The sequence below is a fragment of the Pleurodeles waltl genome, chromosome 4_2 (assembly GCF_031143425.1).
Source record: "Pleurodeles waltl isolate 20211129_DDA chromosome 4_2, aPleWal1.hap1.20221129, whole genome shotgun sequence".
Classification (NCBI taxonomy): Eukaryota; Metazoa; Chordata; class Amphibia; order Caudata; family Salamandridae; genus Pleurodeles; species Pleurodeles waltl.
Genome location: NC_090443.1, coordinates 1013496272 through 1013512184, shown reverse-complemented (window position 1 = coordinate 1013512184; position 15913 = coordinate 1013496272). Strand labels below are relative to the sequence as shown.

At 50.3% G+C, this 15913-nt stretch overlaps 1 non-coding gene across 1 annotated transcript; it reads left to right on the top strand.

Annotated features, from left to right (window-relative positions):
* Positions 1-13642: 13642 nt before the first annotated feature.
* On the top strand, positions 13643-13715 carry TRNAK-UUU (transfer RNA lysine (anticodon UUU)). Its single transcript has one exon. It is a non-coding gene; the product is annotated as a tRNA-Lys (tRNA).
* Positions 13716-15913: the final 2198 nt, after the last annotated feature.

Sequence of the window (15913 nt, the reverse complement as noted above, 5' to 3'; positions counted from 1 at the left end):
CAGTCCTGATCATGGGATGGGGATTGTAGGCGGGTGTCTTCCACCTCGCCTTCCAGCTCCTCCGACTGGCGCCTTTCGCGCGCCCCGGTCGGAGGAGTCTCGCGTTCCCATGGCAACATGGGAACGCCTACTGACACCTGGGACTCGGATTTCCGGGTCCTGGGCATTGAAAGGGACGACGGACACCGAGAGAGGAGGGAGGGGCTTCCTTCGACAGCAACGGCGATGGAGGAAGACCGCGAGCAGCCGAGCGGAGCAGGAAAAAGAACCTAAGAAGACGAGGATGTCCAAAAAGGGATTACAGGAACCGGCAGGGAATCTGTAGCGTCGACCGGATCCCCAGAGAAGAGCACTTTCCGCCACGGCCCCGGAGGGACGTGGCTTCACAAGGTACGGTCCTTGTTCCAAGGACGCCACAATCCCTTACAAGTACGAGAGCACAGGGGAGAGGGTACTGAGACAGGAGGGGAGAGGACTGAGGAGGGGGTTTAAAGGGAGACACCAGGGAGACTGTTTTTGAAACCAGCAGAGCACATGGGAAATCGCTAAGAGAGTTTTGGGCACAACCACACGTGTTCCTAATCCTCCCACTCATCCACGGCCGTCTCTCTCTCTCTCTCTCTCTCGTTCTCTATCTCTCTTCCCTGTTTGTCTATAAAACTTAGTATTGCGACCAATATCCCCGCACCCAACTTACCTTTTGTTTTCGTTCCTTTTTTCCTTTCTCGGTCCACCTGGGAGTCCGCACCAAACAGCGCCAGTCAACCGGGAACCTATAAAAAGACAGAGAAAGAGAAATTAAGAAGAAACTCCGGTGGAGTGCATCAACCAAAATTTCGTTAATTAATTATTTCCGTTCCTCCTTATTTCAACTTCTTCAATAAATAAGTACTCTCACTAAAAAAAAGCTCAGAGTCCTCCGTACCACACACGCACGCCCCACCACAGGCGGATAGCTGAAATCAGGTCTGGCTCCAACTGGGCACACAGTTCCAGGATTGTGCCACGATCAAGTCTGTAAGTGATAATGATGTGTCTGTCTTCCATTGTCGACAGGTCCACCAGCGGTCTGTACACCGGAGGATGCCGCCATCTCCTCACCTGCCCCAGTGGATGTGCCCTATGGACGAGAACAGCGAGCAGAGAGTCAGCCAGCACTGAGGTAGTAAAAAAAGAATTTATTGCACACATTTGTCAATCCGCTATGTGCCTGTCACTGTGTGTATGCAAGGCCTAGGTATGTGTGACGCATTTAAAAATAATGCCATGTGGCCACCTGAAATGGCGGCTGCCTGACCTGTAATGTGGGACAAGCGGATATGATGTAACTGCGCTGGCGTTTGTACACTGTCGCGGTAGGCGGTCGAAGACCGCAGCGCAATCCTGCATTGGTTAACATTGGGCCCTATAGGTCCGAGGAGCCAATGACGATGTACGCCGGTGGTGACGGTACGCACCGCCACGGACGTGACCGCCATTTTTTGTCTGTTCACTCAATTGATACCTGACCTTCGACAGGAGAGGACCAACACTGCAAGTGCTGCTGTGACCTGTGTCTGGAAGCGACAATGGCTCATGTGTCTGGGGAAAGGGCCCCTGCCTTCACTTCGGAGGAGTTGGAGAAGTTAGTGGATGGGGTCCTCCCCCAGTACACGCTACTCTATGGTCCTCCAGACAAACAGGTGAGTACATTGTGAGCATGCTGTATGGGCACTGCCTGTTTGGAGTGGTGTGGATGGAAGATACGGGGGACGGAGGCCTGCATGAGTGGACAGTGAGTGTATGTGCGTCAGGCCAAGGGTGGGAACGTGGGCCAATGACTGTGGCGGTCCGGATGGTTAAAGTTTTTCCTTTTCCCCTGTACTATTCCTCTAGGTCAGCGCCCACCAGAAGAAGGATATTTGGCATGCCATCGCCAAGGACGTCCAGACCCTGGGGGTCCACCACAGACGGAGCACCCACTGCCGGAAAAGATGGGAGGACATTCGCCGCTGCAGCAAGAAGATGGCGGAGGCCCAGCTGGGGATGGCCTCCCAAAGTAGGAGGGGTGCCTATCGCACCATGACCCCCTGATGTTCCGGATCCTGGTGGTGGCGTAACCGGAGTTGGATGGGTGCTTGAGGGCATCACAGCAGCCACAAGGGGGTGAGTACCGTCGCATCCATCTGACTCTGCGCGCATTACGAGGTGTCTGGGTGGGGGAGGTGGGCAGTGGGTTACCCTAGGCCAGGGCGAGCTTTGTAGGCAAGGACCCTTTGTGAGGCAGGCTATGTGGCACCCAAACCCCACCAGTGGAAGAGCCATCTACACCTAGTCAGGCTGCTGTGACTTCCATGTGTGCAGCAATCGGGCATAGGCCTTGTACCCCATGTCCCTGTGATTAATTAGGGAACTCTAAGTGCATGGCGTAGTGCAGAGGGCTGATGTGTCTGTAGTGTCCGCCAACGGTAGCGGTATTGCATTCACTGAACATGTCTTTCTTCTCCCCCCCTCCTTTTTGTGGTCTCCCTGTTCCTGTGTGCATTAACATCATCAGGCGGAGGAGCAGTGCCACCGGAGCAGGAGGGAGCTGCATCCCACATGGCCCTGGAGGGCGAGACAACAGAGTCTGAAGTCACCAGTGGGACAGAGGGCGAGGGGAGCTCCACGGCGGGGACAGGAGCAGAGACCAGCGACACCGACTCCTCCTCTGAGGAGAGCTCCCTTGCGTTGGTGGGCCCCTCTGTGCCCACCGCATCTCCAGGTACAGCCGCCACCCCCCCTACCAGCACCGCCCTCCCAGCAGCCCCTCAGCGTGTGTCCCGTGGCCGCTCACCCAGGAGGGTGGGCATCTCCTACGCCCCAGGCACCTTTGCCTCTCCCCAGTCAGCCCTGCTGCCCTCAGTGAGGAGGCTATTGACCTCCTGAGATCCCTCACTGTTGGGCAGTCTACCATTCTGAATGCCTTCCAGGGTGTAGAGAGGCATTTGCAACAAACAAATGCATACCTGGAGGGCATTCACTCTGGCCAGACAGCCCAACAGCGAGCATTTCAGGCTCTGGCCTCAGCACTGATAGCAGCCATTGTCCCTGTGCCCAGCTTCCCCCCTCCAACCTCCTCCACCCAGACCCAATCCCCTGTACCTCAGCCTATCCCAAGCACACCATCAGACCAGCATGCACACACCTCAACACACAAGGGTGGCTCAGACAAACATAAGCACCACACATCCCACAGGCACTCACACAAGCACCATACCCATGCAGACATAACAACATCCACTGCCTCCATTGTGTCCACCTCCTCCACGTCTCCCTCCTCCCTCCCTGAATCGTCTCCACTCACACCTGCATGCACTACATCTTCAGCCACTACCTCCATCACCAGCACGCCCATCACCACACACCGCTCACGTGCACTCACCACCCCCACTACCATTCACACATCTCCTGTGTCCTCTCCCAGTGTGTCTGTGAGCCCTCCTCCCAAATTACACAAACGCAGTCACACACCCACCCACGCCATCCACCTCACAACAGCCTCCAGCCCATGCACCTTCACCCAAAGTTAGCAAATGTACACCTCCTACATCCACTACCGCTTCCTCCACTCCCAAACCCCCTCCATCTACCCGTCCCAGTGTGTCTAAAAAGCTTTTCCTATCAAATGTTGACCTCTTCCCTACACCTCCCCCCCCTCTGTCCCCTAGGGCCCGCCTTTCCAGGTCCCAACCCAGCACCTCAGCCACCACATCATCGGGCACAGTGGTGCCAGCAATAGCGGGATTCTACAGTGCGCCAACCATCAGGGCTGACAGTGTCCCAAGGAGCGAGGGCAAGGACATTCCCACACCTTCAAAACAGAAAAAGTTGCCCACATCCCAGAGGGAGAAGGCGAAAACACCTGCCACCAAGGGCTCAGGCAAAACAAAAGTGGAAAGTGGGAAGACAGCTGCACCACCATCTAAGGTGGGGAAGGGCCAAAAAATCAAAGGCAGGTCCACGTCGACGCCAACCTGCACGGCGGACAAGACCGCCACCAGCACCGTCATCTGCACCGCCGCCACCAGCACCGCCGCCAGCACCACAGTCAGTGAGCCCGCCACCAGCACCGCGGTCAGTGAGCCCACCACCAGCACCGCCGCCAGCACTGCAGACACTGAGCCCTTCACCAACACCGCAGTCAGTGAGCCCGCCACCAGCACCGCAGTCAGTGAGCCCGCCACCAGCACTGCTGCCAGCACCACAGACACTGAGCCCTTCACCAGCACCGCAGTCAGTGAGGCCACCACCAGCACCGTTTCCACAGAGCCCGCCGCCAGCACCGATGCCACAGAGCCCGCCGCCTGCACCGATGCCACAGAGCCCGCCGCCAGCACCGATGCCACAGAGTCCGCCGCAAGCACCGCCACTACTGACACCGCCGCCAGCACCGGCGCTATTGACACTGCCGCCAGCACCGCCAGCGGCCCCGTGACATCCTGAGCCAGTGGCACCACCGCAGACATGGCTGCCATCCCCAGTAGTCAGTCGTACGAGGCTGGTGGTCAGTTCCAGGAGCCTGGCCAGCTTGCATGTTGCACCACCGTCAATGGAGTGTCACATCCACTACCTCAGTCCTTGGCAGGATGAAGCACTCTGGGCACAAAGCCCCCTCCAGAACCAGTGGAGTATCACATCCACTACCTCAGTCCTTGCAGGATGAAGCACTCTGGGCACAAAGCCCCCTCCAGAACCAGTGGAGAAAGGCATCCACCACCTCAGTCCTTGGCAGGATGAAGCACTCTGGGCACAAAGCCCCCTCCAGAACCAGTGGAGTATCACATCCATTACCTCAGTCCTTGGCAGGATGAAGCACTCTGGGCACAAAGCCCCCTCCAGAACCAGTGGAGAAAGGCATCCACTAACTCAGTCCTTGCCAGGATGAAGCACTCTGGGCACAAAACCCCCTCCAGAACCAGTGGAGAAAGGCATCCACTTGAGAGACTGTGGCGTTGCACTCCCCAGGAAAAAGCAGTGGGAAACCCACCCACTGAAAAGACTTGAGAGACTGTGGCTTTGCACTCCCCAGGATAAAGCAGTGGGCAAACCACCCACTGGAGAGACTTGAGAGACTGTGGCTTTGCACTCCCCAGGATAAAGCAGTGGGCAAACCAACCACTGTAGAGACTTGAGAGACTGTGGCTTTGCACTCCCCAGGATACATCACTGGGCATGGAGCCCCCTCGTGGAGCTGGCGTCGTGCACTCATCCGGCTGAGGTGCCCCCACTTCCCTTCCCCCTGAGGTGCCTGTTTCAATTCGATCTGATGCCCCAGCAGTGTTCTCTCCATTTGAAGTCTGGTATCGAGTGTGGGCCTCGCCCATGCATTTTGGGCTCGGTGGTCCACGAACTTTGAATGGTGCACTATCCGGACTTGTATAGTTGGTGTACATAATTGTTTATACTGTACTTAAAGTTTTGACTAATGGATTTTTATTGATTACAATTGTTACAATCATTTCCTTTTGTCATTGCATTCTTCCAGGGGGGGTTCGGAGGTGTAAATCTATTGTTGCAGCATGTATTGGTGTGTGTGTTGTTGTGGGTGAGGGTGGGGGTGTTGCGTGTTGCGTGTGTGTGTCACTCTCTTTTCCTTTCCCCCTCCCCTGTGTTGTAGGTGCAGTACTCACTGTGGTCGTCGCCGCCGTCTTTCGTGCTCCTGGTAGAGGAGCAGCAATACTATCGCGGGGAGGATTTGGAGTTCTGGCTCCATAGCGTCCTGGTTCCTCGTGGGTTGTGTAGAGGTGAGTGTTTCCCCTTCCATGTCCTGTTTCCGCCGTGTTTTTGTTCGCGTTGAATCCGCCCCGGAAAAGGTGGCGGATTGGCCTCTCATAATAGTGTGGGTGGTACATTGTCTTCCGCCTGTCTGTTGGCGGTGACCGCCATGGTGTTTGTTTGTACCGCCGTGGCGGTCGGAGTGTTAAAGTGGCTGTCTATGTTGGTGGTTTCCGCCATGGTCGTGATTCCATTTTTTTTACCGCCGGCCTGTTGGCGGTCTTACTGTCGCTTTAACACCGACCGCCAGGGTTGTAATGAGGGCCTAAGTTTCCACTGAAGGCAGAGCCTGACATCTGACTTTGTTCTATCAATGCTCAGCAAATGTGATGAGATAAGAACAAGATTTACAGGCCTGTTTACAGAAAGGGAGCACTCAGAAGGATACTGTAAATAAGGTTTTGGCAAGGGAAGGGACAAACTCAAGTTGCATAGCCTAAAACAAATAAAGCCAGCAAATTGAAAGCAACAAGATGTGAGTTACAAGCCACAAGGCCAATGGCAAGCAACGGGCAGATTGCATTCCCAAGGAAGCACTATGAATGCACTTAAAGTGACAGCCGTGGGACACTTTGTGGGGAAAGTCCAGTATTTTAATCCAGTCCGTATCTTGCAGAGGTTTGGCCACATCAATCACCCAGGTAGTATGACGAGAAGACCTGGAGTAGTCTCCATGTTGCAGAAAAGGTCTGTACACCCATTCTATCAGTTTGCTGCCAATTCCTATGGTGCAGAGCTTCTGGCACACCTCTTGTAGGGTTATTGCTAGGTGGCAGGCATGAAATAGGGCATTTAATGATTATTTAAAGTGGTTGTAAGTAAGGAGTTGACCAGGGTGAAGATGGTAGCCTGACACAAGGGTTTGGAAATTCAGTAGCTCGCAGTCCAGAAACAAATCCCCCAATTTTAAGACACCTGCAGCATGCCATTGATGGAGTTGCTCTGAGCATAGCTGTCCTGTGCAAGTGGGAAGGCTTAGCAAAGGTAGTGCAGGAGCACAGGGTTTCTTCATGTCAGTGAGTTTACAGGTTCTAGCAAGGCAAGAGAAAGCTGTGCATCATAACCCTGGATGGTGATCCGTAGAATGGTCAGTAGGAAACAATGAGCAGTGCATTGAGCCTTCCTTAAAAGTCTTTACAGATAAACCCCATCTCATGCAGGGAGGTGGGTAGAAAGTTAGCGAGCCACCCATTGGACCTGTGCAGCTGAATAATAGCATTATAAGTCCAGAAGACCTAATCCACCCGCAGTCACGGGTAGCTTTAGAGTGGAAAGAGCTACCTGACGGCGCTGCAGCGACCAAATCAGATGTGTGGCATGTCTGAAGAAGGAATGAAGGACGAGCAGGGGAAGGTTTGCAAAATAATATTATCATTGGGGTAGCGCACCATCTTCACTAGTGCCACGTGGCCACTACAGAAAGCAGAAGAAAAGACCAAAAAGCAAACTTGGCTTGGAGGGACTGTGAAGCTCTGCCGAGATTTCCATCCTGTAAATCAACGAGAGAATGTTAAAGAAACACTAATTACATTTTAATTTTTTTACATTTTGTTTGTACAATTTACATCCAAAATATTTTGAAGATTCTATGTGAACTTGACATTTAGGGAAAACCCAGATCACTTGTTTGGCTTTTGCTCAATTTCAAAATAATTTAAAGACATAGATAAAGTGGGCAATTGCCTTGCACAACCTTGCAAGGGGTCTGGTCTCTGCTCACCCTTCACAAGCACGAACAGCGGACCATTGCACCAGAAGAGTTTGCCAAGGTTGATGGGTGTTGCTTGTTCAACCACTTGACAGTGCCTCTTCTGTTTCTCTCCTGTGTACAGAGACAGCTCCCCAGGTACCCAATACCTTTCAATAGTCTTGGTGGACCCACTGTGTCTGATTTTAGGAATTGTCCCACCTTGTTCTTCTCTTCCTTATTTATCCAGTTCTTAGCAACAACCCTTTGAATCACTTGCCGTGGATCTCCCATTTGATCTCGATTTAATCTTCCTCTTTTATTATCTTTGATTGGTAGTCCTGGCTCCCATTTCTGAGATAAATGTAGAGTCCCAGACATACACTCTAGTGCAGTGAGGCTACAGACACGTTGTGTGTACCTCACATCCTGAGATTAGGTGCGAGACTGTCACCCACAGCATCTACCCTGCCTCTTTAAAAAAAAAATAGGTTGAAAGTCCATGGGCGGTTGGGGTAAGCCAGATGTTTTTGTTCAATTTGTTTAAACTAGCATAAGGTTAATTACCTCAATGTTTCCCAAACTGTTTGCCAGGGGTTTTAAAATGTTCGGAAACATAATCAAAATGATGCTGTTACTTTCTCTTCAAGAAAGATTGGGTATACTTGGGTAGGGGTGATGGCCTTGCCGTAGTACTGAAGGGTTTTAATTTACTACTGAACAAGGATGTAATGTGACACCTGAAAGTAGCACACTAGGAGGCAATCACACAAAGACCACAGTGAATAAATAGTGCTATGTTAAAAAAGAGTAAATAAATGCACTGACAATCTAGTGAGGCATGGCCTCTCTTGGGTGTGCCTGTAAAACTGACATTTGTTCTTGATTTTTTGTCCTGAATTTTGACCCTTTGGCCTGAATTTTTGTCCTTAATTTTGACCCTTTGTTCTGATTTTTTTACAGTCCTGTCCAGAATTTGCCTCAATGCCAGGTGGTCACCCTAGTGAGTGTGGTGGAAAAGGCGAGGTGCAGTGCGATGAGAGACACGATGCAGGAATATAGTTCATGCAAAGAAAGTGCAGTAAAGGGTGGTGGACAGAGGTGACAGAAGCAGTCAGTGAAAGGGATAGAGGGAGGTGGGGAGAAAGGTGTGGATTTAGTTTTGGTGAGAGAGAGTTAAGAGTCAAGAATAGAGACAGACAGGGAGACATGAAGTAGAGACGTGACACAGAGAAGGGAGAGGTGGAGAAAGAGGGGAAATGAGGACAGCCGGAGGTCAGGGTAAATTAAAAGGACCTTTCTCAGCTCTGCCAAGTGTCACGCATCTAGGGTTAATATAACGCACATCACAGCACTAGAATGCAGTGTCACACATATGTAGCTTCTCCTCGTTGCACGAGGCAGGGCTACACTTTGGTCTCAGCGCTCATTGTATGAGGCCAGTGCTCGTGCACCAGATCTTTAAAAGTGCACCAGGCAGGGTGAGGGAGAGCCAGAGAAGGGTGGACTCTGGTTGCCTTGGTTACAAGGTGACCTATGGCAGCAGTGCGGCCGGAGTTCCTGTTTACTTTTCATTACAATGATGTTTCTGCAGTTGTTTGTATTTTTGTTTTACCATGGATGTGTGTTTTTATACCAGTACATAATATAACCTGGGTCGCCTGTAGATGCCTCGGTGAGTTCAGGTTGGTGGTGGTTGCTCACAACTGGTGCCGAATTTAACGCTTTGGATAGGGTGACCAGATTTTGAGGAGCAAAAACCGGGACATGTCAGACATAAAAGAAGGACTAAAGACTTTACACTCCCTTTTATATCTGGCCTGTCCTGTTTTTTTTGCGTAGCTTTGTGAATGTGTGCCTATACATGTGTGTGTTTACGCATATATACACGCAGCTGTATTTTATCATTCATGTCATTTAATCCACAAATTGTAAAAGGATCACTTAGCGGATAGCAGGGCCTGCCCTGCTGTGCACAAAAGCTGTTCTAAATGCAGGAAGTTGGGCCACTTTGCGGCAGTATGCAAAGCAAAAAAATTTATTACGGGCATGAAAGTGAGCTCGGTAAGCGAGAGTGATACTGATGCGGATGCGGACATGGTGTTGTCCATTGATGGTGAGGACGGTAGAGTGAAGGGTTCCATTGGCTCCGTCATGATTGGTGTGATAAAATTGCCATTTACGGCTGATTCTGGTTCCCCCCTTACCCTGATCTCTGATAGGACATTTGATTCGAAGTGGCAAGATGTACGACTGCATGAGACGGATGTGAGTCCAAAGGCCTTCGGGGAACACAACATAGTGATGAAAGGTTACTTCTGGGACTCCCTCACCTTTCGAGGGCACACTGTGAGAACAAAGATATATGTGGCTGAAAATGGGAGGAGCCTTGTGGGATGGAAGGACCTGGCGAAGCTAGGTGTGATGCTAGTCCCTGGGGCAGAAGATCCCATAGTTCTGAGAGATGACTGGGTCAATTATGTGCAGCCTGATGATTTACATGATGGATTAGCTGAGGTCCTCGAAATGTTTGACTCCGTTTTTGAAAACAAGGTAGGGTGTGTAAGAGGATTTGTGCATGCTATACGGTTAAAAAAGGGTGCCCTACCAATAAAGCACAAAGTCAGAACGATTCCTCTTTCTGTAAGGGGGGAGCTTAAGGCTGTTCTTGATAAGCTGAAAAGGGAAGGAGTAATAGAGGAAGCAGGTGCATCAGAATGGGTGTCCGCAATCGTGGTGTCCAAGAAGAAGAGGACAGGGGACATTCGGTTGTGTGTAGACCTGCGATCACTGAACAGAAATATCCTGGTGAACTGCCATCCACTGCCCAACATTCAGGAGATATTGTCGGCCACAGCAGGATCGAAGTTTTTCACCCTGATAGACCTGAAGTCTGCATACCACCAGGTATGTCTCACGGAGGAATCCAAGGAACTTACCACCTTTATTACCCCGTTTGGAGCATACAGGTACATCCGTCTTCCATTCGGCCTTGCATCGGCCTCGGGCGTCTTTCAAAAGCTAATGGACCTCCTCTTCTGCGATATGAAGGGGGTTGAAGCATTTCAGGACGACATTCTGATACACACGGAAGACGAGAAGGGGCACTTAGGACTGCTGCGCAGAGTGTTGGAGGTGCTACAAAAAAAGGGGATGACAGTCTCCAAAGACAAGTGCAAATTCATGGAAGACAAGATAGAATACTTAGGGCATGTGCTTACCCCAAATGGCATTGCGCCGAAAGATGATTTAGTGAGGGCCATACGAGATGCCCCTTGCCCAGGAGACAAAGACGCCTTGCGATCGTTCCTGGGACTCAGCGAATACTATTCCAAGTTCATGCAAGGATACGCAACCACTGTGGAGCCTCTAAGGAAACTGCTATGGAAGAACGAAAAATATACGTGGACACAGGAACAAAGCACTGCCTTCGAATCCGTCAAACAAGCAATCGCCGCGGCCCCAGTATTACGACCGTACAACAAGGACCTCCGGAATGTAATCACGGTTGACGCTAGTGCCAAGGGAATCGGTGCAGTGTTTTGCCAATTCCAAGGGAAGAAGGAGAACACTGTTGCATTTATATCGCGGTCATTGAGCGAAGCAGAGAAGCAGTACAGCACCATCGAGCGGGAGACGCTCACGTGCGTCTGGGCCGTGGAGAAACTGAGAAATTATTTGTGGGGCAGGGAGTTCGAATTAGTCACCGACCACAAACCTTTGATATACATGATGGACGGTGAAGGACGTGGCAATGGCAAAGCCAGCTCGAGGCTCCTACGTCTACTGTTTAAGTTGCAAGAATATCACTTCACCGTCAGACACATCAAAGGGGGCCTCAACTGCAGGGCGGATTGCCTATCTCGCATACCGATCCCGGATGAGGAGAATGATTCCCTGGACGACACGGAGTGCGTTGTGGCAATGGTTGACGCAACAGCCATGTGCGAGGGATCCATATCAGAGGAAGAATGGTTGACGGCTCAGGAGAAGGACGTGACTATGCGGAGGGTGATGGACCACATGAAGGCTCATTGGCCCCCTATCCGGAACTTGCACGGGGCACTCAGAAGTTTCCAACAGATTAGTTCCGAACTCACCATCGAAGGCGGCTTTGTGAAGAGACACGAGCTGTTTGTACCTCCGGAAAGTTTAAGAGACAAGCTAATCAGGATTGCCCATAAAGGCCACCCGGGCAATACCGCTACAAAGAATCTCCTCAAGCAGTACTACTGGTGGCCAGGGATGTGCAGCGATGTCAGCAGATTAATTGATCGGTGTGGACCGTGCTTAAGGGCCGATAAGCAATGGAAGATGACAAAAGGAGAGTTGCAGCTGGTGGACATACCTGCCGGCCCGTGGAACAAGATTGCCATTGATTTTGCGGGCCCATTTACAATGCTACCTGACGAGTGTAGACATCTCATCGTCCTTACGGATTACTTCTCCAAATGGATTCACTACAAGTTCGTCAGGGAAGTTACCACTGAACGAGTGATCAAGGCATTGACGAAAATTTTCACGATTGAGGGACAGCCGAAGATCATGGTGTCGGACAACCGCACCCAGCTAGTGTCCAGGCGGATGACGGATTTTCTGTCCAGGCTGGGGATTAAGCAGGAGAAAACCCTGCTGTACAGCCCGAAGAGCAATGGGCAGGTTGAGCGTATGAATAGATTCCTCAAAGAGGGCGTGCAACAGGCGATCGCTTCCAACATGAATGTGAAAGCGTTTCTGGCGGACAAGGTGAACACTTTCCACAACACGCCCAGCGAGGTTACTGGACACACTCCGTTTTATTTGATGAGAGGGAGAAGATGCATGAGTGAGCTTACCCCCAAATTCAATAAGTGGTATGACATGAACCGGGAAATTGAGGCAGAATCTGATGAGAGGTTGAGAGTCAAAGCAAGAATAGTGGCCAAACAGGAAAACAATAAGAGGTACACTGACATGGTGAATAGAGCCAAAACTAAAAATATAGCGCAAGGGGATTGGGTATTAGTGAAGAAACCCAACAGGGTGATGAAGGGGGAGTCTGTGTTTCAAACCCCGGTGCGTGTGCAAGGAGTGACAAGAGGGGCAGTCTGTCTGGAAGGAGCGGGGTGGCGGAGCAAGGACGACATAGTTAGGCTCAAGGCTGGGCAAGAGAAAATCATCATGAAAGATGTCCGTGTGGATGGGGCCGAATGCACGGATGATGTTGACGAGTGGCAAACTCACGAAGCCAGGGATGTAGTCATTGATGAGGAGGAATGTGCGAATACGCCTTCCAGGCCAGGAATAAGTGGACAGGGGAGTGCGGAGCGATGCGAGAAGGCATGGCGTGGCTTGACGGCTGCCTCAGGACAGAATGGTTGCAGGCCCGAATCTGTGGAGAGCGACAGTCACAATGTAATGGTGTCAAGCCTAGAGGATGCGTGCGCCGTCAAGGCGAATTCACTTCAGTATGTTACTCCGAGCAGGCCAATTAGGCGTATCCGAGCACCCAAGAGGTTCGAAGATTTTGTTATGAGGTGAAGTTCCTTAAGTTTTCTTGTTCTGTTGAAAAGGGAGATGTCGTACGTGAGTTAACGCACGAGGCCGGAGGGACAGAACTAGTCTGTCTTCTATGTTTAGGCGCCTCATGACGCCACGACCAATCTGTAACGAGGACGGTCGTGACGTCAGGGGGTGGCGCGGCGGAAAGGCAGAGGCGCGAACAAAGCGCGGTGTTGCGGCCGGCTGCTCGTGGGCCTTATTTCTTGTGGCAAGAATAAAAGATATTAACATGAAATCCGGCTCCCTCGCATCCTTCATACTTGCCACTACAAGAAGCCACCTCGGTTTGCAAAAAAATGAAATTACTTGGCAAGTGTTACACCTCAAGTTGGTGCCTCCCATCCCCGTGAAAGTTGAAAGAGGCCCTGCGCATGTGCAGGAGGGATGAAATGCAAAGAGCAGACTCCAGTCTGTGGGCAGAAGCCTGTAAAGGTGGAGAAAAAGACCCTGTGAGGTTCATCCAGTGACATGAACCAGCTCAGTAAAGAGCTCTGGATCCTGTGTGGACAGAAACTGAGGGACTTGACAAACATCCGAATGTAACCTATAATCAGAGTATTTGTCACTGGAACCAGTGATCTTCCCATACAATGAGACACTGCAGTATATATTTAAAGAGTCTGGATAGCTCAGTCGGTAGAACATCAGACTTTTGCTCTGAGGGTCCAGGGTTCAAGTCCCTGTTCAGGCGCTCCTCCTTTTTTTTTTTCCTTTTAAAAAATAGGAGTATTTGTAGTTTCTTCTTTAACAAATACGCTCCTCTTAGCAATTAGCGCAAACTCTTTAGTTTTAGAATTGAGATTTTCCTAGCCTTGGTGTCTGAAAGGCTAGATTTGATTAAAGACACGGAGGCGAGTATTCTGCAGTCTTTTCTTGCTTTAATTTTCAAAAGCAGCCAAGTAAAAGAACTACAGTACCCAGAAAAAACACAAACTACAACGATGACATCATAGCTGAACAGCCAATAGGGTATCATACAGCAATAGTAATATCTTAACTGCAAGCAACAAGTCCTCTTTTCTTGATGCGAAACTAAAGAGGAGAAGTAACAAACAAAACGGCATAGAAAATAGAAACTAAAGTCACAATGTCCATGCAACAATCTCGAAAATGGCGAAAGCGGAGTACCGTCTGGGAAGAATAGACGTTGCAGGGTGAATCCAAAATCGGTAGGAGCTGTTCGTGTGAATCATGACGAGCCAACGCTGGAAGAGGGAGTTGGCACTGAAAGAAAGATACAGGGCGTGTTAAAACAGTGGTGGGATAATACTCCCCTCCGTGTCTTTAATAAAATCTAGCCTTTCAGACACCAAGGCTAGGAAAATCTCAATTTTATTACAAGACCGGAGGCTCATATTATGCATGTTCAAAGCATAGCAATGACTGAATCTGAAACATGAGAAATCAGTTTACAATAAAAAGTTCTAAACGTACTTTCATTCGACCAATCTGCAGACTTGAGAATATCCTGTAAAGAAGATCCTGCCCAAAAGGCGCGAGAGGCCATAGCACCTCTAGCCGAGTGGGCACCGAAGGCACTTATATCAATGCCAGCTAGGGACATGACCCATTTAACCCAATGAGCCAGAGTAGGGGAAGAAACAGGGTTGTGTGGTTTCTGAAAAGAAATAAGCAGTTGGGAGGCAGAGGATGATCTCAAATCTGCAGTACGAGTCACATAACTTTTCAAACAATTTCCAACACATAGTTTGGGTTGAGAGGGAAAAAATGGATAATTGACACAAGCTAAATTAGTTTTTGTACGTCCCTTGACCTGGAAAGAAACACCAAGGGGGGAGAAGAAAAAGGAAGTAACATCTAATGCTTTAACGTCTGAGACACGTTTGATAGAGACTAGACATAAAAGCATGGTTAACTTGGCCGAAAGCTGTTTGAGAGAGAGCAAATCATTATTAGGCCAAGAGGTGAGAAATCGTAATACCAGATTAACGTCCCACATGACATTATATTTAGGAGACGGTGGAAAAACGTATCTTACTCCCTTTAATAATTGGCAGACGAGAGGATGTTCCCCAATTGGCCTACCATCGACTCTTTGATGTTCCGCAGAGATGGCAGATCTGTACATGTTAATAGTGCGATAGGCCTTACATTGAGAGGCTAAAGAAGCCAGGAAATTTATAACTAAAACTACATTCGCTGAAAAGGGATCTGAATTCCTGTCCAGACACCAGCTGCTCCAAAGGGCCCATGCGGACTTGTAGGCTCTGGAGGTTCCAGGGGCCCTGGCCTGCTGGATGAATCTAGCAGCATCTTCCGAAATTCCTGGGGTTCTCCAGGACGACCCGAAATTCTCCAGGCTATGAGGGACAATGAGCCTCTGAGAACTAACTGATGTTGTTGGCCTTGGGGATCCAAGAGGAGGTCGGGAAAGTGAGGAAGCCAGACAGGTCGATCGATTGCCAACTCCAATAGAGTTGGGTACCACGGTTGGGTCTGCCAGAAAGGAGTTACGAGTACCAGAGTGGACAGTTGTCTGCGTACTTGAGCAAGAACCAGGGGAATGAAAAGGAAAGGAGGAAATGCATAAAGAAGGGATGACGGCCAAGTCTGAAGGAAAGCATCCGTGGCTAGAGCCTGCGGATCTGGCCTCCAACTGAAATAGGAAGGAAGGTGAGAGTTGAGGCGAGAAGCAAAAAGATCTATGGACATTTCGCCAAAGATGGAAGAAAGATGCCTGAATATTGAAGGGTGCAATTGCCAATCGCTGGAATCGTGAAGATGTCTGGAATACCAATCCGCTACTGTATTCAGCCTGCCTGGCAGAAACACTGCCTTGACCGAGATCCGACGAGGAAGACAATACTCCCAAAGATGCTTCGCCAACGTGGAAAGAATCTTGGATTTGGTACTGCCTAGGTGGTTGAT